The sequence below is a fragment of the Anopheles stephensi genome, chromosome 3 (assembly GCF_013141755.1).
Source record: "Anopheles stephensi strain Indian chromosome 3, UCI_ANSTEP_V1.0, whole genome shotgun sequence".
In the NCBI taxonomy this organism is placed as follows: domain Eukaryota; kingdom Metazoa; phylum Arthropoda; class Insecta; order Diptera; family Culicidae; genus Anopheles; species Anopheles stephensi.
Window position 1 is genome coordinate 10,698,832 of NC_050203.1, and position 25,782 is coordinate 10,724,613.

General features: G+C 47.8%; 1 protein-coding gene across 4 annotated transcripts in view; it reads right to left on the reverse strand.

Moving 5' to 3' along the window:
- The window catches only part of LOC118513151 (semaphorin-1A), an 88,536-nt gene that overhangs the window by 43,772 nt on the left and 18,982 nt on the right, over nucleotides 1-25,782 (reverse strand). The window contains exon 1 of one of the 4 annotated variants that reach the window (XM_036058597.1): nucleotides 19,241-19,809. The exons of the other annotated variants lie outside the window; for them this stretch is intronic. The gene's annotated coding sequence lies outside the window, so the exon portion shown is untranslated. Of the gene's footprint in view, nucleotides 1-19,240; nucleotides 19,810-25,782 lie in introns of those variants that run through there. 4 annotated transcript variants of the gene reach the window in all.

The following is a 25,782-nucleotide window of genomic DNA, read 5'->3' on the forward strand; positions in this document are numbered from 1 at the left end:
ACTTCCAGCCTGGCCGGCCCGGTCGGCTTTAATGATGTGGCGGATGAGAGGAGTCCGGTGTTACTGCTGCGCCTAGGGGCGAACAACAAAAACAAACGGAAACATCGATCTTCCGTTATCAACTGGTCCAGTAGTGACCGTTCTACACCATCCCCAAATGAAGACTAATGGGCTAGGCGTTGGAGAGCCTAGGAATTCTTAATCCTTTCCGCGGCAAAACGGCTTATTGCTTATGCACGTTCAATCCTGCTATTAATGGAGCCCTCTTCAAAAGTCTGACCATGCCGTTATAGACTTCGCACAGGACACACCGACGACTTGGTGACCAAACTGCCTCTCCACCAGGACCGGCACCCGTTCTTCCTGCATTGTAGGTCAACGATGGCCGGTGAGCCGCGAGTGCGCACCCTAGCCAGGGGACCGGTGGTGTTGTGGTTGGCTGTTCATTTTCGTGCGCAGATAATACGTTAATTTATTATCCATTTTATGGTGGTATTAACGCGCTTGGGGGTCGGTTCGACCAAACGGCGAGAAACGGACCAGCGGGACCTATAACCAACTCACCGAGTCGCCTTAATCGAATCGACCACCCTAAGGTACAGCAAACCCCAAGCAAAGGGGTCGCGTGATGCGTGATGCCATCTGACACTAGTTAGGATACGATCTAAGTGATAAACAGCGCGATGACCGTTAGGCTCGGAACGCATCCCCAAGCGCGCTGCGCAATCGAACGGCCCGCGGAACGCGTGCGGATTTTGCAAAGAGTGTTTGCGCGTGTCCGCACGCCGCGTGTACTTCGTCGTGCTGGTTGTCATCGGGTCGTTCATCGGGGGACTTGTTTATTAACCTCTTAAACGTAGGGGGAGACACACACACACACATCAGCATACCGATTTTGACACATTTGATAATGGCATGAGTCTTTTGCTAGGCTCATCTTCATCGGCAACTAGTCGGAAAGTTGTTCCTATCCTTTACTCGTACATCTGTTTGAAGTTGCGAAAACGACTTAAATGGTCGAAAGCTAGCTGTTATTTTATTCAAGTTTAAAATTAGATAATATACTGGTCACTTTGGTACGAACATATCCACGCACTGAAACAAAATGACGGTGACATGTAGAAATGACAAGAGAAATTTAATGACTTAATATGTCCACTGTCCCTCGTAGCTGTTTTTGAGCTGATTTTGCACTTATGTCGCTTTGAACGGGGTCACCCCAGCTTTCGTGATGAGTCGCCAAAAACGTCCCATTCTTGAACTTTCCTCCTCTTCTCTCTCTCTCTCTCTCTCTTCGTTGTCTAGAGGGACATCACTTTCGCAACCGTAATGGTTGCGTGTGCCTTGGTATTTCTCCGCTTTTCACCACACCCGATCGGTCAGTGATTGCGCGAATGCACGGCCCAAGTCCGCACACACACACATACAATTAATGTCAAATGTGTCAAATAATAATAAAACGTTTACCCCGCATCCCCGCATGACGCTCTGGACACTCCCTTTTTACCGTGCATCGTGGAGCTAGACGAAATGCTGCGGTCCAGCGCCATGCCCTATTCAACCCTAGCCAACGCGGTCTGTTGACGCCAAATATGTTCACCGTGTGTTCCCGGGCTGTCGTACACAACCGCAACGAATTGTTACCCCCAATTGAAACATCACCACATAGCCTACGTACAGTGCGGAGACGGTCAAGTCAGGCCCGCGTCACTCCGGCCCAAAGAGCGGGCTCGAAGCAGCGAAACTTCACTTTGATCTCGTAATGTTCCTTCCTATTATTCTTCAGTTGACATCGTTTGCTGTCCATTATGTGAGTGATTGAAATTTGTTAACGAAAATTACATCCCCCCCCCTCTACCCTGTAAAGGGAAACCGTCACACCGTCCACATGTCCACAAACTTTCTCCAAGCAAATGTTCCGATTTGTAGCCAGTGAGTAACGAAACATGTCCAAAGCTGAGGTTAAAATCGAATCCACTTCCACGATATCCGGCATGAGAAGTTTCTGTTGGGTCTTTCTTATCGCCTAATATTACCATCGATTTCGGCTCATAAAAATACAGATTATCACGTGTAACTTCGAAGATCGTCTCGTAAAGATTAAGCGATGCATCCACGACGGCTGCCACGACTCTGCGTCTGCATATTGCACAATGACCTAATAATCGGCTACGTGAGTCGCCGGCTGCCTCACGGTGTTGATGAACATTATGGAGCCAATCGGGCAGATGAGCATCAACACCCTGGTTGGAGTTTCTCCAGCCGCGGTTCTGCCCCAGTCCTGCTGGCGATTATGATGATGTTTCCAACGAAACGACATCCCAAAATGTCAACGAGCTGTTGAACCTTGGACCTATTGACGTTTTTACAGGGAAAGAGGATTATTGAAAGGGGTGGAGGCACAATGCTGAGTGATGCATAAATTATGCAACACACAAAAACCCATAACTTTATTCGGTATATCAGCAGCAGCAGCAGCAGCAGCAACACGCTACAAAAGAGGGCTTGTTGCTGGCGCCGCGATCTCGCCGCGGCTCTTTCTCCTAATTACGGTCCAGCTAATCTTGCATAACTGACCGGGTCGCGCGGTTCGGGTTAGTCGCGGGCACAAAAGCTTGTTACCTACCACCGAGGTCCGTCCGGCACCGCAAACACCCATCACCCGAGTGTGATCAAGACACACTCTTTGACGCTTTTCTCGTCGCCACACAAATCCATCGGCCAGCCTCCCAAAACATCGATTCGAAACAGGGCTTCCGAAGCGTGGCCTGTGGAACGTGTGTTGGTCGGAATCAAGATCGAACAATTATCTACGGGATAGATTCAAACAAAATTACGCCCTCTGTTGTTGGAGCCACGGAGCCCTTCGGAATGGGGTTCGACGAGCTTTCCTCCATGGCGCGGTGCTTAATGGTGACGGAATTTGAAGCTGATCGTTTCAACACGTTTGATCGTTCCCACAAGCTCGCGCGTACGCTAACAGCTATCAACTCTGTTACCGTGTTACATCGAGAGCGCTGGTGGTTGTGGCTGCTCACCCCCAATCATCTGGTGTAATGTTTTCACCTTTACGTGAGATCGATCGACTCCCACCCCGATCAAGGTAAACCTTTTACCCCATTTGCTCATTGTTCGTTCAGCGACTAGAGACTTCCCTTTAGCTGGAACACATAGTTCTCATTTCCATGCATTAATCACCCATTTGTACGTTGTTTAATGCAACTTCAAATAGAGCATATTTGCACAGGTCGCCAGGAATAAAAAAAACTCTATTGCAACCCCTAAACCCTCAAGGCAAGTTGCAATAAAGCATTAAATTTATGTCTACCTTCACGTAGGGACCGAGTCTTGGCACGCCACTAAGTCATGGCGTCTCGAGGAAAGCGAAAGAACAAAAAAAAACGTTCTTCCTCATTGCTCAGTGATCCTTAACAAAGTGTTACAATAGGAAGTGCAGGTCAGCAGGTCGCTCGAGGATTGCAACACGCACCACCGCCATACAACAATGTGAACGACCGGAAAGGTGCACTCGATTCAATTCCCCGACCGGCGTACCGGGGGGATGAGTGAAGCGGGACCATGAATTGTATCAACCACTTTCTTCGCCACTTTGTCGTTGCACAGTTGCACGGTTGACCTCTCGCAATGCACACGGTGGAGGACATGTTGGGTTGGGATGTTGAGACTACTTTGTATTGTCATTGAATGGAGTCGCGCCCTAAAGACTGAGGCGACATATACATTATGAGGCACTTTTTTGCGCTCGAAAACAACCGAGAAAAAAAACCTCTCAAACCGGAAGAAACAACAATCGAAATGTCCGCAACTGGAATCTAATTCCCATTCGCTCGCAAACACACCGGCGACGTAGTTAGAAAGAAATTAAAATTAATTCCATTGACCCTTTGGCCGGGAGGGTTTTGTCTTTGCCCGATCAACCTTTCGGGGAAAGCCGAAATGTCGTGACGCGACCCAATGGCGGCGACACGGGTTACGTTTTTCCGCTCCATTGAGCCTCACGAACCCCGGCGTCTGAAGAAATAAATAAAGCCAGAAAGCTTTCAACAACAGCAGCAAATCCCTCGCCCTCGGCACCACGGCTTGCGGCACATGAAGAATTGCAAACCCAATTTCTGCCCCAGTGCTTGGCTGGTGTCTGGTGAAGTTCGCCAAAACCTCGGTGCCGGAAAAACGTTGTTCCGGGCGTAGCTTCGGAGGTGGAAAATCGAAAGCCTCTACCAGACTTTGCTAGGGTGAGTGAGCGAGAGCCAACCAACGCGAGAGGTCCTCAGTAGGTAGAATAGTTTTCCGACCCAAGAGAACCGACCCCCTCGCTTGCTGGTAAGGGGTCTTGCTCTTTCTGCCCTCGACAAAAAAAAACCTCCTCCAGCAAAGACCCTGCAGCAAGCGGCGAGCAAAGAAAAGGCAGCAAACCTCACCGCAGCTAAACTCTGTGGTGTTGAGTTCGTGACAGAATTGTGTGCCTACCACCACCCCATACCGCTTTTCCCTACGCGGTGGTGCCCTCCGACCATCGGACATCAGCCGACCGCTAGTTGACCTGGTTGTAATTATTTCACCAGCTTTTGCTGCAGTAATATTTTGTTGTCCATAAGAACCCTGGCTGCACGCCTCATTTGGTGAAAGAAACGGCACACGCGCGTCTTAAGCATGCCACCACCACCACCACCACCACCACCAAGTCACCCCGAAGTGACTCCGCGCGACCAGGGGCAGTTTGCTGGTCAAACGTGCAAAACGAACCAATTTATGCGATTCTAGGCGGTTTTTGTTTATTTCCGAGCGAGCGTGTGAGCAAAAACATCCAACGCACAAGAAAATGGCATAACAAGCCAGAAAACAAGGGCCCACAGCGTTGGGTTTGGCGAATCGGGTTTTTACATTTTTCCAATAAGTCATACACATTGGAGCGCGTTCAGGGCTCGCGGCACATTCGATTTCCATTCCACAGTTTTTGTTTCAAACGTATTTTCACCCTCACTCCGACAAACCAACCAATAAAATGTAAGGCAATTCCGATGACTCATGACCAGCAAAAAGCGTGCGCGAACGTTGACTTTTGCTGGTTGATTGCTTCGGTTTGTTTACTCTCGACGGTGGAGGAGAGCGCTTTTGTTTTGCTTGGAGGCTCGTCTGAAGATATTACTCAGGTCGGGTAAGCCCTGCTGATCACCACGCTTTGGTGAAACGTGATCGATTCGATACCATTTCTTATTTCGCACCCCGGATTTGCTCTCGCTGTATCTCTTCTGAGCTTCGAGCTCCAAACGTCAATCCAGTTTGACAGCACTGCTTGGTCCATTGTCCTGACTGTAGCCCACCGAGCCCCAACGCTTCAATGCTTTTAGCACCTGAAAAGAATGACACTAGGGGATCGACCCCTTTCGAAGACCACCCGCATGTGAAGTGGCCACAATCCGTTGTTAACCGATCTTTTCCGAGCTTTCACTTTTCATCTTTTCCCGTTGTTTTTTTCTCCTCCCCAGCGAAGACCACGAAGAAATGCGATCTTGCCTTGCAAATGTGCACCCTTAAAAGCTACCACCGCAGAGTCTGCCAGGCCAGGGGTTTCTCGACCGGAACCGCAAGACCCCGGCAAAGAAAGCCCCGTTTTTTTTTCTCACGCGGACTTCGCCGCTGACGGTGCAGACTTTTCCGGTGGTGTGCAAGACTGTATGATTATTGTTTTTTTTTTCTTGCGCCACAGATCTAGACCCAGCCGAGTTGCACATGGAAGTGGTGAGCGCTTTTTTTGCTCCGTTTGTTGCCACTGTGCGGGTGCAGCAAATAACAAAAAAGGCACACAAACCACAAACCAGACGTGAAAAGGAAGATCTAATGGAAAGCTTCGGTAAACGGACATGATCGAACAGAAAAATACGAGACAACGCCGCTCTAAGACGCCCAAACCGTTTGGTTCACACAAAAAAGGCTGTGCATGTGTAGCTACTAGCTCTTGCACCAGCAGTAGAAACTCCATCCGGGGGCCAATATGTTATTAGGCGAGCTTATGTTGGATGAAAATTGCTCTGCTGGCTCTTTGCACTTTCTGCACCAATTTCATTTGGCCAACCTCATCCTCGCCAAGGGCTTTCGGAACAGAACCATCCATTTATTGGAACATGATCGATCTGAAAGCTGTTCCTTCAAGACTTTTTCGTTGGTGGGTGTGTAGTTGACCAGATGAAGTAAAAAAAATCTAATCACTCCCAAGGCCTCCGGTATGTGGCAACTACACGAAAAAAGGGCACCACACTTCTGCATGAACTATTTGAAAATGTAACACCGAGCGGGTGGCGCCACCGTCCCTGAGGGACTCGCGTAGCATATGCAGGGCATAATTTGTACCGAGAGCGCTGTAACCGTGTGGAGTTTTTGACCATGAAAAATCTGGGCACCGATTAGAGCGACGGCACAGCACCGTGCACCGGGTCAAACGGAACGTCGAACACTGTGATTAAATATGCTAAGTACTCAATTGGGTACGGGCGCGCACCGTTCGGTGTCCATAATTCCGAACGGCTCCGAACTGGAGCAAGATTTTTTGTTTCGTTTCGTCGTTCCGTATGTTGACTCTTGGCAAGTCTTGCCTTAAATACCTTGTCTCACAGTTTCAGCTGTTTCTGTCTGTGTGTGTGTTGGGTAAAGTGCAGCTGAAAGTGGCATGCAAATTGCGGCAGCAGCAGTCCCACGGAAAGCATTAAACATTGCAGCAATCGGTGTACCGACGAGGGCACAGAGTCAGATTTGCAGATTTGCAGTCCAGCCTCCAACAAACGCCAACACCTAGGAGCTCTTGTCCACGTTAAGATTTATTTAGAAAGAAACCTGGTGCCGGGGATACAATGTCCATAATTGTTGTAAATCAACTCCACCACGTCCCAACAGGACCATCCTCCCCCGGGGTCCTTCCAATTATCTTAAAGTTCACTTGAGGATATGGCCGTAAATTGTGCAAATTTAAATCATTTCGCGTCAAGCTGCATTCCAACCAACCCAGGCGTAACACAATGCGCTACATCCTCATTATCGTGACCGAACGAAACAAACGGTAAGAAGCAGGGATATCAAGCATCAACATTATCATCAGCATCACCACCACCGTACAACACTGGACAGGCGACAACGAAGTAGCCGGCATTAAATGAGTATCACACCGTGCCTATGAGCGTAATGATAACGCAGCAGTTAATCGTTTGCGGGCGATGACATGTGATACAGGCCACTGCAACCTTAAACTGTCACTTTCCACCACGCTCTCGCTGCGGCGTGCTGCTCTCCCGGACGTGGTCATAAAAACTGTACCACCAGCGCAAATGTGGATGCAACGAGATGATTCGCCATCATCCTCCTCCGTACATGGTATATTGAGGCGATCAGTGTCTCAATTTGATCCGCAACGTACACACACACAACGATGAGGACACACTGGTGTCACAGAAGAGGCAAAGAATGTCAAAGATCCAAGAATGGATGGTGCTCGGCACACGGCAAAAAAACCATGCCGCAATACCCACCAGCAAAGTGGACGGCGCTCGGACATTATTGCGACCGCTATTATGCACATGGAGCACCATACCATATTAGAACTCGGTCGCATCCTAATCTTCCACGCGGCGAAGAAGAGCAACATAACCTCCAACTAGCTGATGTTCGTCGCCATCAGCATCCGAGTGTCTCTACTCAAGCGTGGACACCCATACAAGAGTATGCGAAGTTCCAGTTTTTTTTTTCTTTGCTGAGGTTAATAAATGTGGCCAATTTAGACTGCAGTCTGTGAATGGTGTAGATCGTGTTTTTTACCCCTTGTAACCTTAGTAAAAAGCATCAAACCAATGACGTCTCTAAACTCTTCTAACTTCTAAGCAAGAGGCTAAGGCTAAGATCGGTGGCGAACTGGAGTGATCTTTTCCCGGCCAATCAAGGTGCATGCCTTCAATATCGATTCCTTTCATAGTTCCGCTAGAAATACCTGTGGCCAATCTTTCAGCCAAGCTCGCAGCTCGCTTTTTTTCGACCAGGGGTCACACATTCAATTCGATCGAATGTATATGCAAAGACCGTTGGATCTTGATTGTGGACTTATATGGAAGGTGAGCGAACGACAACAGGTTCACCGGGGCTGTTTGCTCCAGTAGCAACGGGCGCAACATAGAGGACATAACGCTTTCGGACAACCTGACCGGGGAGATATGCACACCCAAACCCTCCTCTGTCAGGCAGAACAGGTTGATCCACCTGATCTACTCCCGCGTAAGACAAGCTTCACAAGCTCTCGAGGCACCGCGGATCGCGCAAAAGCCTAGGGGAGGGGGTTTTGTATAGCAGCATATCATTGTGAAAGTGAACCAATTTCTGTGACGCGTCCAGCGCTGCTCGGCCGCACATGCACGGTCGAAGATCACTATCTTTATACCCGTCCGAGCTAAACGATTCTTGCTTCTTGTTTACCCGCTCCCCGGTTTAGCTCGCGTGAATAAATGAAGCTAATTCTCCACTCATTTATAAAGCCACCTTCTTGTTGCCGGTTTTCGACCTTCTTTGAATGCTCGGAGGAGCTATCTGCATAGCTCTCCTGCCGACTGTTACCTAAATGAAAAATTTCTTTTGATTGTTTAAATTGCACACTCACATTCCAGCTAGTTATTTTCAGCTTCTCCTCGTGAGGTGGCGTAGCTTAAATAATGGTAACCAGCCTCTTCTTCGCCCTTCGTCTCGTGCATAACTCAGGAACGCTAAATGCTCACATCACACGGTAAACGAACCCAACAAGAACCCATACTCGCCCCGTATCGTACAGTGGTCTCGTTAAGGAGCAGATCTAAAAAAAACGTACAAAATAAAGAAGGATGCTTTACGGCTTGCCCTCTACATATAATGCTCGTTCTTGGGTGAGCTGGTTAGCAGCAAGATACAGATAGAGTGGCAAGAAAAAAGCAACCTGCCTGCCTGTCCAGTTAGGCACAGAGCTAGTCACACTCGATTTGCTGTCCAAGATTGGCACGAATTATTTCCACTTTAAGCAGGTAACCATTTTTGAGCTAATTATCGACGCAACCGAAAACCCGTTTGGTGGACTTCCCGCCCGTTTTCTACCGATCGACCAGCTCAGCAACTCATCTGAAGAGCTGGTCGGCACCAGTAGAAGAGCACCAGCACAAAACACAAACATTTGGATAGTGCGGAAATTTATGTTTTCCATGTCGCGCACATTAATGGACAAATAAATTCTGAAACGAGCCCATGACGCTACATAGGCGCGATCTTGTACGACACGAGAGCGCGCGTCTGTTAACGGCGGCGTGCAGAAATAGCTGGAACTGCTAGCTGACGAAACGGCTAGCAGGTTACAACATAAACACGTAGTACCGTCGGAAGAAGATGTTAGATGCTTGTTAACGGTTCTGGCGTTAGAGACGGCAAGGTTCGTGCGGCGAAGGCATAATTCTAATAAACTTCCGCGATAGCAACACGAGGCGATGATACACGATCAGCTATCAAACAGCACTATTAACATGTGTAAGCGACAGAACAAGCCGATGAGGTGCCTAAAAAGCGTACCGACAGTAATGGTTTCTGGAAGTTCCTTGTAAACCGGATGCCCTCGAGAAGACTCTTCAGAATTTCCATGTAAATGAGCTTTTAATGTCATTAAGTACACCTTAGAGGCCTTGCGATCTTACAACACCACATAAAGGGTATAATTACAGCCGAGACTCTGTTGGACATTTTCTATGAATAATTCTAGGCGGATCTTGGGAAAGAGATCACGACATCCTATCCCTCACTCCTAACATCCGGTAGACGGCGCAACCTTCAATTATATTCATCTCGATCGTGGTCCATCCTTTCGACGACCTGTGTCCGCTGCACTTCTTATCCGTACACGCTCAGGTGCATCTACCTCGGCGTACTTCATCAGCACCACACACTGTACTCATCCAGTTTTAATTGGTTAGCCAGGATCAGCGCACCCGAAGGCGGCGTGCAGTTAGAAGAAGCGATGGCGGAACGAACTCATCAATCCACTTCCTGTCTCTGCCGGGCACATTCATCCAGCGAATCAAACGGTTGATTACTGGCCCGTCCACACCCGGCCGCCTTGCTTGCTAGAGACGACTCCACGATCTTCTTACGTACTCGCAACTGAAGCAAATAATGACCGCTCATCGAATAGGTTCGTTGGATGTAGGGAGAGCAAAAACAAAACAGAGGAACGATCTTTCACCGAATGCACCGGAACGGGTTGCACTCGGCCGGGCGCTAGTTTGCCTTCCAATTCGCATCTTGATGGTGATGCCTTTGTTCCCTTGCTGGGGATGCCTTGGTACACCAAACGGGCGGTAAAAGAAGAAAGAAGAAAGTGTGCATGCAGAGTTTTACTTTCTAAAATCAGTTTGCCCAGGGTTCGCATAAAAGCATACCCTTGTTCGTACAAGGCACACCACTGCACGCAGACTTCCTTTGGCGGTGCAGATACTCCATGTCTGATGATCGCCCGTGAAAGGCGCTGTGGATGGTTTTACGACTTCCGTTGCTGGTAGCGATCGGGAGCGGCATGCGAAACACATCCGGCGGCTCGGTGCGTACATTATATGGTCTACATACATACGTACATTATATTAAGTTGCAGTGCTAACCCTCCAGCATGTCGCGCTTCATACAAACTGGTTCGACCAGGGTGGCTGGCATATCTGGTACATCGCGCTAGATTCATCACGAAGCGCTGCACCAATAAAAAACCGGAAAAGGGATTAGCACCGAGCACACCTGACAGTGCTCGCACAATAGCAGCACACACACACAGCGTTGTGAAACGTTGCAAATCACAAATCAGACCCAGAAGTCGGGAAACAGTCCCCGCACAGATGCCGGATGAGCACGTTCTTGGTAGCGAACAAGCCGTGACCGATGTAACAACACCGAAAGCTCCCACAGCGAAAGCGGACGCCCTGGGAAAATGAACCATTCTCCCATCGGAAAATCCACCCACACGGTACGTGAGCTAATCGCGTTTGATTTACAACCGTAAACACTACAAACCATCGGTGGATGGTGGCCGTGTGACACGGAACGGCTCCGGTTCACCACACGCGGCAAGTTCTAGCCGGCTTATCCTTCTTCCGTTTCGATCGCTTTCCACTATAATGTTACACGCATCAACGCCCGTGTGTGAAAGTTCGCCTAAAAGCAAGGGCGTGTGTGTGTGTGGGTTCAGGGTGAACTTCAAAAGCGAAATCGAGAACCAAGGCCAATCGGTCACAAAAGAACAGAACGGAAAGAATTTTAATTTCCGTTGCTTGTTCCTCTCTGCCGATGGGTCCGGATCGTGCCGACGTAGCCGGGAACGACCTTTTAGGAAAACCAAGAGTCCCTAGCTGATCCTAATACATTTTTATTACCCTCCCCGCCTGAAAGACCTTATCCGTTTCGGTAGCACCAATCAGAGGGAAATTTATTTCCAGTTTCAGGTAGGTCCCGCCGACAAGTTCCCGATTCCAACGTTCCAAGATCCCACGGCCGGTTGAGGAAAGCATGCGGAAAGAAAGTAGTCGTTGTCGGAATGTCGCCCCTAATGAGCTAGAACAAGCCGCCGTACGCCGATCCTCGTACGACACATCCCCTATCATTATCAGCTTCCCTTGCTCATGGCTGATCTGCAAAACCGGTGATCGGCACGTACCCGTCCGGGCTGGCTGTATCGTTTCCGCCGTTTTATATCACTACCTGTGCTGGCAGAAATCACATCATGTTCTAATGGCCTTCGGTAAAGGTAGTGGAGTTTGTCCTCGCAAGACATGACAATGTTTGAACTTGAAGGATTTTGTACTACCCAGAAGAGTGATGTCCGCTTTTTTTTTGGCCATTATTTTCCCACAATATTTAAAACACCAGATAAATATTCCACCCGAAACAGCATGGTGGCCTTTAGGACGATTCCAGACCCGGGGGAACAAAAAAAGCAGATATCCTGGGAACGACCACCAAAACTTCCTGTTAGTCATACGCGGCAAATACCCTGCCCGCAGTGTTGAGTCACGTAACGTTTATCGATCTAGCACTGGCCACCTCATACGACGGGGTGAATCAATGCCCAAGGAGATGGTAGTTTAAGCTCTTTTATTACAAAAAAAAAGCTATGTTACACCATTATTATGTTGGCACATTCGTACCGTACCTGGAAGCCACCGGTGACTCACCGGCAGGAACGGTGGTGACTTTCGTAGTAGTACACGAGTCACGAACGCCGGATTTCAAGATGAATCCCCGGTTTCGTGTCTTGCTGTGTGCCTTTATCCATTTAGCACATCGTGACGTTGACGAGAGCTCCACACTGGCTGAGGGAGAGCAGTGTGTGCTCATTTTGACAGATTGTACACTGTGTCAAAATTGCTTCGCTGAACCCAAAACACCTACAGGCCGCCTCGCAGGGTGGCTTAATCGTCTTCAATCTTCCATTTTCCACCGAGAACAATTGAATCTTCTAACTCCCGAGCCGTACAACAAAAGAAACTAAATACCAAAAAACGATGAACTTCCGTCCCGATTTCTTGATTGACCCCAAACATTACACCCAAGTCAGAAAGGGAGAAAGGAACCAAGGGGGGACTAACGTTGCAGAGCACCCCACAACCAAGGTAACCTTAATCTATCACGCAACACCGTGTGTCTCGACTTTTTTTTTCGCAATATCTTTGAGGACCTTTAGCGTTGAGTTTTTTGCTGGTTCGCAGAACCTTCTCAGGCAACAAAAAAGCTCCCACACCGGTCGAAATATTCACGCTCTGCGCATCACGAGCTGTTGGCATCTTCGTCCGATCTACAAAGCTCACCTCCACCATCAACACCAACCACTTTCAAGGGCATCAGATATGGTTTCAAAGCTTGCCGGTCTTCATAACCCACTCTTCTGTACTGGTCCGCTCAACCACGGCAGGTCTGACGGATGCTTTGCTGCGTTCGGTTGGTTTGATTTAATTTAATTAGGAGAAAATGAGCGAATCATCGAGGCCTGTGACCGTGAGGATGCGCATCGGGCCAAGGTTGATTGAAGCTTAAGGTGTGTCTGCGTGTGTTGTTCGGCCGTATGTCAACGCTAGCCAGACAACAACGGACGATCGATGGCGAAGCAGTACAGCTTAGCCATGTGAGCAGGCATTAGAAACACATGGCATTTCCGTTCGGTTTCTCTGGCTGAAGCCCAGAGAGATTGATTGCATTGGTTGCGGTCGCGAGCGAGGTGATGATGGCGGATGATTGGCCGGACAATGCGCTTTATCTCGATCATCAACGCGGCACCAAACCATCGGCCAGAAGCCATCGACCAAACTCCGGATGCTATTAGCTACGGGTGCGATTGCTTTTTGATAGGAGATTTTTCTATCCTACGTCTCTTGCTTCTAGGTCTCGGTAAATTGATTCCAACCGGTTGACCGTAGCTTCTTAAATTGCTCAAAACTTGAACCCTCTAATCAGTCCTTCGGAAGGGCTTTTCGCTTATGGGACGTGAAGATCCTATTAGAAGAGCTTGATCCCAATTTATTTTTTTTTGCTCTTCAACAGAATGTTGAGGAAGGTTTTATTGATCCATGGAGATTCAACTCTTCAAATCTCGATGTCCAAGCGCTTCGCGTGCTCTCGGTTGTGAATATTAATTTATCGATGTAATAAAACCTTAAATTAATGACAAACGGAAAGACGCGCGATTCCTGCTGCCGCTGTTCGTAGATAAGCTGGCGAAGACGAACCGGTCAAAAATATAGCGAGCCTATGCATACGAAATGAGACGACAGAGAGACCTACGCGATCGTGTTCCAAGTGTGCTGGAATATTGAGCGGTCGTACCCATAAGAACCATAGTGCCGAAAAGGCGAGTCATGTAGGCGCCGGCTAATAATTGAGAAGCTTGCCTTTCTACCGATTTTTTGTTTACTCCTCTCACGACTATCCGAGTTCATGCCGCCTGTGGACCAAGCAGTTGCGTAATCAATTTCAATAACAAACGGCATATCATGACAACAGACGTGGCAATAGTAGTAGACGAAAAAGCTCACCTCTATCACCAGGCTCAAGATATCCCCCGAAAATTTCCATCGAGCATGGAAACATGGAAACTCACTCAAAGGCAAACGGCGTCCAAAAAGCTTCGTTATGCAAATCGCCACCCTACTGCATGCGGATAATGATCCGAGCCCGGGAGGTCTCGCGAAACAAGAGAGTCCAAATAATGTAGGAGCCCTCCCGGGACGTGCTTTATTCACGCCAAATTGAGACTCATTAGCATAACTCGAAACGACCAACAAGAATCATCCTGGTCTTTAGGTAGAGAGTGCCCGTCAACCAGACGCACTTCCCTTTGCCACGGCTGACAGCGGATGTGAAAGATATACACACAGCACCACGATGAACTTGCTTAGCTTTTCCTCATGCAAATCCCCAAAGAATCGTCCATTTTCACCTCACCGAAAATCGATTAGGAATAGGCGGAGCAGCAGCGATTCGAAAAGATTAAGGTAACGGCTGTTTCATTACTTTCTTATGATTGAAAGATTTTTCCGCTGTTCAACTCGATCTTCTATTGCTAGCCGAACACGCGCCACCTTGAATGGAGTCTGGATTTCGGGGAGTTAATCAAATTTTGAGAAGCGAGCTCGCCGAAAACTTCATGATTCATTAGGCCTGATGGTTGCCGATTATCGCGATTCATCCACACCGAATGAAGCGCGAAAATCGTACCTCGAAGATCTTACCCCGCGCTGGTGGGCTCTTCTTTTTCACCACACACGCACGCGTTCATCTTTCGCAAAAGGGCTTGTAATTAATTTAAACTAGCCAGTTGAATTTCATTGAGCAGACTCGAACCATGCGCAGCAGTAGCAGGAGATGGATCGAGTGATCATGCATGGAGCATGTTTTACCTTTTCTAGGCTCACCAAGTCCAACGGTTCGTTTGCCATTCGTGGCTCAGCTATATGGACACCGCCAGCTGAACCGGTCCTCCCTAACGCAGCCTACACAGCGGTTCCGAAGCGAATATATAAATAAGCTGACGATGGTGACACATAGTTATAAAGCTCACAGTTTTTTTTTCTTTTTTCGTTCCTTTCTATTACATACAAAAGTTGACAAATTCAAAAACATCCCCTCGGGGGGGCGGCACCCTTTACGCCACCAGGTGGTGTCCCCTATTCGCGTACGGTGTGTCTCTTCACGACTAATTTACACCAACCAATGGACACACCAAGACAGTTGTTGTGGTGATACGCGAGAGCTCGACCGGCCGAGGGTTGAATTAATTTTTCTCAATGAAACTCGGACAATATATCGCAGGGCATGAATGAATGGCGGTGACGACAACAAAGATGATGTTGGCGGCTCGTATCGGTGCGTGTTAGTGTGTGTGTGTGTGCTCCGTCGTGCAACCGTGCGTGACATGGGTGAAACTGAATGGAAGCGTTCCTTTGAGCTACCCGTAACGATGACAGCGCGCCTACACATTGACCGGGGCCGATTGGAGGTTTAACGAAATAGGCAGCCTGGGCGATCACCACGAGACCCTCCTATCGCGCAAGATAAGTAAATTTGTAATGGGACTGTTTCTTCACACCAGCTTAAGCTTTGGTCTGTGGCGGAGTGTGTGTGTGCGTTTTTGTACGAGGTGTCAAAGCATTGAATGACCCTATGAATGACACTGTCCAGAAGTTGGGCTTGGAATTAATTTGATTCAAGTTTTTGTTTTGCTACCCTCATTCATGGTTAACCTTTCAGCTGTAAAGTACAATGTGCCATTCGATGTCTGGAGTAGCTGATTAGTATCAGCTGCTTAACCTTTTTTGCTCATAGATGGCGCTGGCGATGACGCATTGCGCAAAGACCTTCTCAAAGACGTCAAGTATAAATAGAAGGAAGTTCCGTAATATCCCCATAACGGGTTGTAGGAATTTCTGAGAAGCTTGCACCCAACAAGTGTAATCTTTTATGCACATAAATAACTGTTAGGCCTATAGTGTTTCTCTCGATCAACATGATCCTACCGGGGGTATCGGGTTGTCTGGTAAAGCTACAAAGGCTTCTTGTCCCTTCAGCGAACAAAAAAAAAACAATCACCAGACACCCATCCAGGAAGTTAAACGCGATAATGATTGGGTGCTCCATACAGACAACCGCTCTTTGTGCGTGCGGCGGCTGGTGCGCCGATGCCGCCATCACATGTGTGTCTGTGCGTTAATATCTTCGATCGAACTGACCCAAGCGAAGAGGTTGCTTCCGTCCCAAGCCATCTCGCTTCTTAACGGGCAGGAGGTCCCACCATGCGATATCTGCTTATTTCGGGGTCAAGTATAAATAAACAGCGACGCATCTGTTTCCATCATTAACAGTTAGACGATCTTTGTTGTGTCCATCACAGCGTTAAGCACGTATCGCACAAACCGAGCAGACCTTAAGAGGAATCTTGCAAACGAATTTCAATTGCCCATGGTCCTTCTCTTCCACCTTCTTCGGTTGCACTTGCCCGGAGAGCATCACCCACGGGACAATAAAGATAAAGGGCCCTCTTTACGCTATCAGTTCCTGTGGCCGTGTACAGGGTCTTGATAGTGATCATGCTCAATAGCATTTGACCCGAACTACTACCCTTCGGTATCTTCAAACACTGAGGCGGCCTTCATCAAATGAGTCTCCTGGTTCGACAAATGCTGAATCGACTCAAGCGTTCCTTTGCTGTTTGTTTATTGGGATAAGTTTCTTCCGGTCGATTCCGAGAGCGTGTAAGCAGCATATGTTGAACTACTGTAATCGTGATTTGTTCCTAACTTCCGGTTGTGAATGGGCTAGTAATCTGAGTCATGTGTTACTTGCGAGAGAGCGTTACAGGCGATATCGGAACGCACCCGGCGACTTCGCACCGACAACAAACCTATCGCCCAAACAAACCATAATCCCGGGGAAAAAGATTATTGCAGATAATGGGATATGATTGCGATCAGCACGCTGGCGAAACAGGAGATAGATATTCATTAGACATTTTTCGAAAGGAAGTCATAGCTTTGAGGCGTGCAATAAGCCAGCAGGACCTTGTTTACAACATTCGTTACAGCGGCGTAAAGAATGGCTCTTCGCACTATTCTTAGCATCAAAGCATCCCCCACATCTTACGGTCAGAGTATTTACATCAGCGCTGCTACTCAAGAGCTCATAAACTCTGAGCCGGGTTCTGCGCGCCAAAGAACGTAACGTAACGTAACATACATTATTGTGCAAATTTGTTTAGATTTGCACGATCGGGTTTGTGTGCTGGAATGCTTGGTGCCGCGCGTTCTTCGTGACGCACGAAAGAAGTCACAATCCTGCTCCCTTAGGATCGTGTGCCACGCTGACCCGCTTGGGCGTATTAGATAACAGATCAGACCATCAGGAGTGTGCAAATCGTTTTGTAGCACCTCGCTAGACAAACGGCAAGTCAGTGCGCGTCCGATCTTCGATCTACCAGCGACTGTAATTGGGTGTTGAAAATTCGGCATCACATCAGCACGGGCACATGTTTTGTGCCAGCGGTCACGCGCCTTTGCCTACCGCCCTTACCAATTTACCAATAAAATCGGCGAAATACATGCAATTGCTCACTCGCCTTAATGCGTGCCGACATGAACTGTTCTGGTGTTTTATGTAACATTTAAACCTTTTTTTTTATTACATCCTCCCGTTGCTCTCCGTCCATAACATTGCTCTGATTGAACATCCAAACTATAGCTGGCACGAACCATCCAGCACCACTTAACCGTAATAGTTTTGCGAATTTAATTATAAACCTTGTAAACCGCCATTACGTGCCTTACGTGATTTTGACAGAAAAAAAAGTTTTTCCACACTCAAATTATACATCACGAGCAGCCGAAAACCTTTTTCCCAAGGAAACGAACCCGCCAACCGCATTCGGCAGATTATTGTCCATCGTCGCTGCTGCCACTGTTTATCGGTCGGGGCTGGGACCAACAGATTACAACCGACCGAGACCTCTGGCACTGCCGGTTGCCGAAAATCGATCACTTCCGCTCGTGCAAAAAGAAGATGCAGCAATGTAACAGCATCATTTACAGCATTGGTTAGCTCTGAAAGTGGCTAAACTCATCATCAAGTGGCAGAAAGGTTGAATGAAGATTTTCCCGATTTTTTCCTACCAAAGCGTTTTGTAAACAAATCCCATCGGGCCACCACTTGAACTCTTCCGTATTTGGATGATTTTGTTATTTCGTTTCTAATTTTTCTCTCTGAGCTGCATCACAACTCGACGCCTTCAAGTGGTGCGTTTTGTTTTTCCTGATCCAAACGGAAGTCTCGGGAGCATCTTCTTTCTACACACGCCCCGAAAACGCTCGCTGCTCAAACAGTTCCGATTGCACAACGGCAGCAACAACACGTTTCTCCGAAATGATCTTTGCTTCATGCATTCGGGAGGGACTGCCTGAGCACCTTAAAAATCCGGACTAACCTTCGATGATCGCTGATGAGGTGGTTTGCGCCCGGCATGCAATCATTAATTAAATCCTTCACACACAGACACACCTTCGCCTTGTGCCCCCGGGGGAGGTGGCGACGACGAATGAAGAAAAGTGATTTCGATATTTTACACTAAATCCTACTATCGGCTTAATTTCGCGCGCGCGCGCAGATTTTATTCGAAGCGAATTACATCACGCTACACAGGGTGCGCTATTTTCTTGGATCCAGCGCTCCAAATGACCTAAAATCGGATCTCAAATGCTTTCCGTACCCCGCTTGGTACCTTTTTTTCTCGCTAGTATGTGACTACCACCCGATGGGATGCAATTTTGTTTCCGAGGCCCACCCGCAGGCGCAAACGGAAAGCAACACCACACGCGACGCATTCAAACCCCTTTCGCTTCGTGTGCCAAATGAACGCTTCAAATCAATGCTGTTCCCGTTTACGTTACGTAAATCCATCCACGCGGAGGGACTATTTTGACCAAATCATTTAAACTTTCCCGCCATCCCGTGTATCGGTGGAGTTCCTACGTGTGATTGCAACAAATCACTTACCGATGGCGATCTTCGCCAGCGTAATTTTAACATCGCTGCTATCGGTAGCAACTGCTCACGAGAGAAGCCCACGAAACAGAAGCGCTAGTGAGAAAACAATCGTCTTCAAGCACTTCGAGCATTCGAAAAGAAGTAAATTACAACGTAAACACATACCCACCGGAAATGATTTCTATTCATCGCTCGGAACACCCGTTTATCGAAGCATCACCGCGAGATTGCAAACTAATCATTTGCATGAAGATGGCGCCCGCGTTTTCCCGCGAGACTCGTCTCGGGTCATTTTGTGACTGATCCTCCACAAAGGCCTCTCTCTCGCCTCGATCGATCGAAATCTTGAGTCAATTATATGTCCATTACGAATCCACCAATTCGATTCAATTTCTTTGCGGTGAAAGTAGATCTTTAAATTGCTTCCAAAGCCTATCATCCTACCGTCAATATTCTAAACACCGTTCAACAACTCCGGCCAACCTGTTCCGTTTCCGAGAAGCTCAGCAGCAAACCTGTTACGATCAAACATACCACGCGCTTCGGTTTCGGATATGGCAGTGTGTCGCATAAACTTACGCCACCACGATTTACGGCGCAAGCTTTGCCATCGAAGAGATGTCAATATGAGTCGGGGCCAGTGCTCGCGTACACTACATCGTGTCCGTGAAGTTCCCACGCATTTCCCACCTACTGCAGAAACTCCAACATGGGAACGAAGACAGCAGAACGGACCGCGGCTGGTGTCTGGTGGCAGCAAAGATGGTCCTTGGGATGTCCCCAACGTTGCTTACCTGTCGTGACGAGAGAAGAGAGAACAACGGAAAGAAATTGAAATTAGTACCAGCGAAATGACAGTTGGCTTCCAGCGCCATGATATGGGAGAATAGCGAGCGTAGGTGTTTTGGGGTGCCGTGTCGCCCCTTAAGCTTCCAGTGGGAGCTGGCCGGTGGAAAGGACTCAGCCTGAGAACTCCCTCGGCAAAGCGGCGGCCGATGGGTTTATGAGTCATCAAAGCCATACGAATGTGACTTCCTTCGTTCGATCCTGTTACCATTTTTGGTCCGTCGTGGTAGCAGATTAATTCAATTTCGTAGATTAAAATGTATTTCAAATAATTCTTCGAAATAGACATAAATGTCTAGGCCGTGAAGATTACTCATGAACGATTATGAGGTTGGGTTGCGTGTCATTTGAAAAAAATGTGAGCTATTTCCTGATTTTAATACTACCGATCGCCAGCTTTTCGTTGAACTTAAACCGAAAATCTTGACTTCGTTTTGCGTTTAGAACTCGTCAGCCCGTACATGCGCCTCCGCGTAGAACGCCATAAAATTATGCTATTATTTCCAGTCAATGCGTAGCACAAAACAGAATCCCTTAAACATACCGAATTCGATACGGCGCGCTGAAAAACACACACACTAAACACGAACCATTTAATCCATCACCTTCGCTCCGGCCCTGGCGGCCGTATCACGCAAACCGCCGGCAACGGTCCCTATTAAACTTTTGTTCCAGAATCTCTCGCAGAATCGCTCTGGTAAATCGGTAACCAAAAATTAAAAGCGAAAAAAAAACCTGCCCCAAAACGTGTTAGTCATGCTCGAGCAGACCCGACTAAAGAAAGGAAGCTAGAAACACACGGTGGCCAGAGCGACTGTAAGCCAAACCGACTAACTTGCATGGGAGATGCATGGTGGAGGAAGTTGAAGGTTGGAATCGGCGGGGTGGAAAAATAGCCACGAAAAACAATACCCGCGAAGGAAAGCGAAATTAAAAATCGTGATCACGCATAACCTAGAACAATTACGACGCTTCGGAGGAGATCGCAGCCGAAAGCTGTGGCACGATCACTCGCCAAAAGAACGCTCGAACGAAAAAGCCCCGAGAGCTGGCTTAATTCGTGGCCACTCAGTAGCCAGGTTTTGCTGGTGATGGAGGTTCTCGTTGTTCTTGCACGGGCGCTTTGCATATGCAGGGGAAGGTTGGTCCAATAATTGCTGTGTAAAGAAAGAACGAACGCACCAAAAAGTTGCGACTCACCTCCGCGAGTTGCGTATACACCGCGCGGTTTGCTGATGATCTACATTTTGGGGCTCGAAAGGTGCGCAAGTAGAACATAAGAAGTTCCTCCCTACTTCCGAGCACTCGAGAGGTTCGAGAACTCCGAAGGTTGCAGCAAGCCCTGCTGCAGCTAATCGGGTATTCTAGCGATGGGGACTATCATTAAACTGAAGCAGAGCCGTATCTTACGCGACGGAAATCGACTACCGAGTCCATGAAATCAACACACACACACACACACAAATTGCCTTTTCATCGGCACCTTCAGAACCTTCAATGCATTATTTGTTCTATGGCCCGTTCTCTCATTATTCTAGCAGCTCACTGCCATGGACACATCTCATTCGAATCTGGACAGGCACACACACACACACCCCAAAAGATCTGACCACAACACAACTATCTCCTGTTACGGGTGGTTTTTCTGTAGTACTTCTGGAGGCTGGAGATACTCGATTCGGCACCATGTCCAATTGGTGGTTTAAGCCAGACTTCCGCTTGGAGCTTCAGAACTCCAACGTAACGAGCGACTGTTTGCTCAAGCACAAAGCCCCAAAACCACAGATTTCCGCCTGTTTAAAACGTATTACCCTGCGATATTTCGGTAATCTGACACCTTCCCCAACAGTGTCTGTCTCTCTGTCTTCGCCACCAGTGCATTCGGACATCTGGGAATGCTCGCTACGGCCCAAACAAAACAAAAAAAGCTCCAAGCTTATCGGGTGAGACAACAGCGGTTTTTGAACTTCCTCTGTTGCGGATCTGTTGCATTCTGACCACAACAGCACCGAAACGGTCCAGTCTCCGATGTGAACTCAGAACAGCGGAACGGGTTTTGAATAACGTTGCATATAAATGTGTACCCGTGGTGCAGAAAACATTCCATTTTTTTCACCCCTCCCGAAAAGCTCACTTTGGGGTCTTCTTTCGCCCAAAGGGTCTTCATCCTGTAGTCTGATGTGATACGCTTGAGAACTCACCCCGGAAGAAGCAAAGCAAAATGCGTTAACCTCCAACTCTCCATGGGACCCTTTTTCCGGTACCTGCCTTGAATAGTCGCACTTTCCCTGGGGACTTTGGACGGTCAGTGACCAGCTAGAGAACTTCAGCAGGTTCGCTTCACCCCCCGTTTGGGACACCCCCCTCGGCTAATTGAAATGTTTAGCCTGAGAACAAGAACTAGAACATCCACACGTGTTCCTGCACGACACACACACACACGTCTCGACTATAAACGACCGGAAGCGGATCAGTAAATTTTCCTAGCAAACTATCTATATATATACACACACTTTAACGATCTGATCCTAATGAGACCAAGGCACAACCAAACACACACGATCTGTTCCTTGGTAAGAGGCTCGTAAAATGTGCCATTAACAATTAAGCACCAACAACGTAACTCAATGGATGGCGTTCCATCCGCACAAAACTGGACACTTCCATTACGCGCGGATTAAATGCTATCTAATTGCGTACGTCGCAAGTGTCGTGTCAATCGTTAACGAATCGTGGTGTTGATGAGTTTTGGCGGAGCTTTAACCGATGTCGTTTTAATTAAAAAATTGCCCTCGAATGCTCGGGTGAGCATACTTACAGTTGGGAGATCGTTATTTAAACCTTGCCGTAGGATTATGGACGTTTCGCTCGAAATCAAGAACAAACGGCTTGGAATAATTCATAACCTCAATCACCTTAACTGTGAACCGGAGAAGGTATCGCAACGTGGTCCATTGTAAATTTTAGCATTTTTCTCACTAACTTGATTGTTCCGTCCTACTGAAAAGACGAAGAATCCAAAAAAACGTTCTTTCCACTCAAGTTCATTAGCCGATACGAGCGGCCAGCGTTATGAAACAACATTTCCCAGCTCTCACAGAAGCGCGGATTTGTCTTTCCTCCCTTATGCCAACACTTCTGGAGACGAAAGCAACCCCCCGAAGAAATACACTTTTCTCCTCCCTTAAACGGCTACTGCCCGCTAGCAATGTTTCGCTGCATTTTCGTGGTCCGAAAACGCAACTAATTCTCTAATTTACGATCGTACACACAGTTGCGGGCCCATCGACGTTCGCTGCGCGCTACTCTCGCCATCACTTCGTGCATAATGCATTAAGCGAAGAATAAAAACCCTTTCTTTCACTTCCAAAAGCTGCAGCACGGCATTCAACTCACTGCAATAGCAGCAACACACAAAAAAATAAACCATCCCATCCCGGTTCGGTGATTTCGAAACACACACGGACGGACGGGACGGCGATATGGCGGTTGCACTGCGCCCACCCTTCAAATGCCGAAAATAGACGGCTTCTTGCCCTTAGGTCTGCATGAACCGGACACAGCAGAACGATCACCGAGCATCGGGGTGTACTTCAGAAGAAGCGTTAGTGTGAAATTGAGTTTGCGCTACTGCACTCGCGTTGCTTTCATGATGCAGGTTCGATGGTCTGTCAGCTCGGGAAGGATCTGAAGTTTAAGACTTCCAGCCAAAGAAGTGCTTCATATCCCAGTGAATGAGAATGGAACAGGAAGGTTAAAGTGTAACGAGTTAGCTGATTTGTTCCGTCCGTCGCTATGCTTATCAAAACACGCTCGCTGCCCGTAACCCATTACCAGCGTCACCTCCTGGAGAGAGCTCAACGGCGAGTTCCGAATTTTCAACTCCAAATGTAAGCCACCAAAAGCTGAAACAACAAAAGCATCGCGAGAGCAGGAAAATAGAAACAAATTCTTACCGAACGATCACGGCAGATCTCATACACGTCGAATAAAATATCGAATTTCCGAATGGTAGCTCCCGAATGCTGCCTTGCAGTTATACGTTTTAAGCTGGTGTTTTAGGGGTTTACAGTCAGCAAGAGACGACCTGTCTGTAACCTCAGCCTCCCCACAATGCACATTCGAGGGATTTGGCCGGCTTATGTGACCCTTGAAAACCCGCTAGACGCTCGTAGGAAGCAGAACTCCGATGCAAGAATTCCAAACATCTCAATATGATAAATTCCAACCATGCTAGTAGCAAATCAAGCGAACGCTACGACTTTGCGTCAGACGCGGTTGCTGGTAACCAACCTTTTGGTGTTCAGCTTGTCTTAAGCGGCTGCATCGGCGACCCTTGATTTATGGTGCATTGGAATGGAACTCCGAAAATGTCCATATGCATCATCGACTTAAGCCTGCTTCTACCGATCCGAAAGAGGTATGTGGTAGCTAATCCAACTCTACAAAGCATAGAACAGATATTAAAGATCCGAAAGAACAAGCATTAGAAGATGAGATCTCGTTTTTTGACATCTTTCACTCAGCTTTTAGCTTCGTTTGGGAAAAGCTGATCATCAGCGTGTGTGTTTGTGTCTATGGGAGAAGGTAATAACTGTTGTCAAGTTCTGGGCACCGTTCGTTCGTTCTGGCTTTCGCTGCTCCGGACCAGCAACGATAATTGATGACAGCTGGTAAAACGCTCAACTTCACTTACCCCGGTTGAGTCACTTATTCTTCACAGCTTTGACACAACTGTAACGAGGGTGCACCAGCACCCCAAACTCCTCGGTACATTATTGGTAATTATTAATATTTCTCCCCATCGTCAACTCTTCACACTCGTGCGGCTATCCGCAAGCGATCAACAAACCTCCCAACCTCATATTCATCCAAACTCACCTTCGTTAAAACATCTCCATCGTTATCCACGGAGGGACCGCGCTATCTTCGCGGTTTGAAAGAAAGAAACATAAAATACCGTACACTTTAAAAGCCACCAGCGACCGGAGGAGTTGGCGCGAGGATCTTTGCGTGAATTATTAACCGATCAACGCGCCGCTGATTTCTTCACCTCACAGTCGGGGTAGTTGTCGGAGATGTTTTTGCTTCTCGCCTCGACCACTTTCATGGTCACCGATCGGGCAGTACTAATCCCGCCAGAGGTGTTAAATGCTAACATCTTCAGAAGCGTGCGCCGTTTTGCGAAAAACAGCATACTCATTATTATTACACACACGTTTTTGTGGTACCGATCTCCCTCTCTCTCCATCTTGTACAAATAGACATTTATTTAGCTAGCTCCATTTGGCTACACCAAGCCTTGCAGGCCGCCGAGAAAGGGGCGGTCGAAAATATGTATGCCAATGTACCGTGCACTATGGCATTCCTCACCGCTCAGGAATACTTGTAGCTAATGCACCACGACCGACGTAACGACGGGTCAATTTTTTCGTAATATTTTCATCACAATCGAAAGCGATGGATGAAAAAAACGACTTAATGGCGCACAATCTTGACCACCCAAAAATGAGGAGTGAAATGATGATTTGCACACGAATATCTAATGAATGTCGAGTGGTACCTGCTACTTCAGGGCCCGATTATCTGCATCTAGCACAGCGAGAAAGTGTTGTCTGTGCGTGCGCGAAAAGAAGCAACTGGACACTCCACAACACCGCATCGGGCACACAATATGGTTAGAAGCTGTGAAGCTTGAAAATTACTCTCAAGAAATGGTCTTACTTCACCCCTATAAGACGTCTTTGCCATAACCGTCCCGGATAGGGGAAGACGTTTGCCAGATTTGATGGAATAGCTGTTGAAGAGCTGGCAAATAATTATATTTCCATACAATATAAGTACCGCTCGTTACGTACTGTTATT